This window comes from Mesoplodon densirostris, unplaced genomic scaffold, assembly GCF_025265405.1.
Source record: "Mesoplodon densirostris isolate mMesDen1 unplaced genomic scaffold, mMesDen1 primary haplotype scaffold_37, whole genome shotgun sequence".
NCBI lineage: Eukaryota > Metazoa > Chordata > Mammalia > Artiodactyla > Ziphiidae > Mesoplodon > Mesoplodon densirostris.
In genome coordinates this window covers 3755075-3758482 of record NW_026778196.1, presented here as the reverse complement: position 1 = coordinate 3758482, position 3408 = coordinate 3755075, and positions in this window count along the sequence as shown.

Below are 3408 nucleotides of genomic sequence, written 5' to 3'. Positions count from 1 at the left end.
ATCACAATGCTCCATGCCCTTGCCATCACAATGCTCCATTACCCCTGTCATAACAATGCACCATGACCCCTGCCATCACGATGTTCCATGGCCTTGTCATCACAAGGCTCTATGACCCTTCTCATCACTATGCTCCAGTAACACTGTAATCACAATGCTCTATGCCCCTTTTCCTCTCATGATCCATGAACCCTGTCATCAAAATGCACCATGCCCATCATCATAATGCTTCATGCTATTGTCATAACAATGAAATCAAATTGTTCCATGACCTCTGTCATAACAATGCTCCAAACCCATGTGATCACAATATTCCATAACACTTGTCATCACAATGCCCCATGAGGCTCGTCATCACAATTATCCATGGTCTTCTCATCACAATGCTCCATGACCTTCGTCATCACAATGCTCAATACAAATGTCATCAACATGCTCCCTGACACTTGTTGTCTGTATGCTCCTTGAACCCTGTCATGACAAGGCTGCATGCCTTTTTCATCACAGTGATCCATGCCCTTTTCATCACAGTGCTCCAAGTCCCATGTAATCACAGTGGTCCATGCCATTGTCATCACAAAGCTCAATGACGCATGCCATCAGAATGCTATTTGGTCTTCTCCTCACAATGCTCCATGCCCTTGTCTTCACAATGTTCCAAGACCCGTGTAATCACAATGCTCCATTCCCCTTTTAATCAGTATGATCCATGAGACTTGTCAACTCAAGGCTCCATGGTTTTGTCATCACAATGCTCCAGGACCTTGTCATCACAATGCTTCACGACATTGTCATCAAAATTTTCAATGGCCCTTGTCATCATAATGCTCCAAACATTAATCATCACAATGCTCCATTATATTTGTCATCACAATCCTCCATTACATTTGGTATCACAAAGCTCCATGCCATTGTCATCGCCATGGACCATGACATAAGTCATCACAATGCTCCCTGACACCTGTCTTCACAATACTCCATGACCTTATCATCACAATGCTCCATGCCCTTGTCATCACAATGCACCATGCCCACTCTCACCACAATAATCTATGAAACTTGTCAGACCAATGCTCCATGCCACTGTCATTACAATGCTTCATGCCCTTGTCATCACAATGCTCAATGACGCCTGTCATCACAATGCTCCGTGACTCCAGTCATCACAATGATTCATAACGTTTGTCATCACAATGGTCCATGCCCGCGTCATCACAAGGCTCTGTGACCTTTGTAACCGCAATGCTCCATGAACTTTTCATCACAATTCTCTGAGAAACTTGTCATCACAATGCTCCATGTCTTTGTCAGAACAATGCTCCATGACCATTGTCATCACAATGTGCCACGCACATTTCATCACAACGTTCCAAACCTTGTCATTGCAATGCTCCATAAACCTTGTAATTACAATGGTCCATGCACTTCTCATCAAAATGCTCTCTCACCACTGATATCACAATGCTACATCACTATTTGTCACAATACTCCCTCACCCCTGTCATCACAATGTTCCATGACTCCTGTCATCACAATGCTACATGCACTTATCATCACAATGTTCGATGACCCCTGAAATCACAATGTTCCATAACACCTGTCATCAAAATGTTCCATGACACTTTCCATCAAATTGCTCCATGACCCTGTCATCAGAATGCTCCCTGCCCTTCTCATCACAATGCACAACGCCCTTGCCATCAAAATGCTTCATGACCTTTGTCATCACAAAGATCCATGACCCTTGGCATCACAATGCTCCATGTCATTGTCATCACAATGCTCCATGAACGCTCTCATCACATTGCTCCATGCCCTTGTCTTCACATAGCTCCATGACACATGTCATCAGAATGCTCCATGGCCTTCTCATCACAATGCTCCATTCCCTTGCCATCACAATGCTCCATTACCCCTGTCATAACAATGCTCCATGACCCCTGCCATCACGATGTTCCATGGCCTTGTCCTCAAATGCTCTATGACCCTTCTCATCACAATGCTCCAGTAACACTGTAATCACAATGCTCTATGCCCCTTTTCCTCTCAATGATCCATGAACCCTGTCATCAAAATGCACCATGCCCATCATCATAATGCTTCATGCTATTGTCATCACAACGAAATCAAAATGTTCCATGACCTCTGTCATAACAATGCTCCAAACCCTTGTGATCACCATATTCCATAAAACTTGTCATCACAATGCCCCATGAGGCTCGTCATCACAATTATCCATGGTCTTCTCATCACAATGCTCCATGACCTTCGTCATCACAATGCTCAATACACATGTCATCAACATGCTCCCTGACACTTGTTGTCTGTATGCTCCTTGAACCCTGTCATGACAAGGCTCCATGACATTTTCATCACAGTGTTCCATGCCCTTTTCATCACAGTGCTCCAAGTCCCATGTAATAAGAGTGGTCCATGCCATTGTCATCACAAAGCTCAATGACACATGCCATCAGAATGCTACTTGGTCTTCTCCTCACAATGCTCCATGCACTTGTCTTCACAATGTTCCAAGACCCCTGTAATCACAATGCTCCATTCCCCTTTTAATCAGTATGCTCCATGAGACTTGTCATCTCAAGGCTCCATGGTTTTGTCATCACAATGCTCCAGGACCTTGTCATCACAATGCTTCACGACATTGTCATCAAAATTTTCAATGGCCCTTGTCATCATAATGCTCCAAACCTTAATCATCACAATGCTCCATTATATTTGTCATCACAATCCTCCATTACATTTGGTATCACAAAGCTCCATGCCATTGTCATCGCCATGGACCATGACATAAGTCATCACAATGCTCCCTGACACCTGTCTTCACAATACTCCATGACCTTATCATCACAATGCTCCATGCCCTTGTCATCACAATGCACCATGCCCACTCTCATCACAATAATCTATGAAACTTGTCAGACCAATGCTCCATGCCACTGTCATCACCATGCTCCATGCCCTTGTCATCACAATGCTCCATGACCCCTGTCATCACAATGCTCCGTGCCTCCAGTCATCACAATGCTTCATAACGTTTGTCATCACAATGGTCCATGCCCACGTCATCACAAGGCTCTGTGACCTTTGTAACCACAATGCTCCATGAACTTTTCATCACAATTCTCTGAGAAACTTGTCATCACAATCCTCCATGTCTTTGTCAGAACAATGCTCCATGACCATTGTCATCACAATGTGCCACGCACATTTCATCACAATGTTCCAAACCTTGTCATTGCAATGCTCCATAAACCTTGTAATCACAATGGTCCATGCACTTCTCATCAAAATGCTCTCTCACCAGAGATGTCACAATGTTCCATCACTAGTCATCACAATACACCCTCATCCTTGTAATCACAATGTTCCATGACCCTGTCATCACAATGC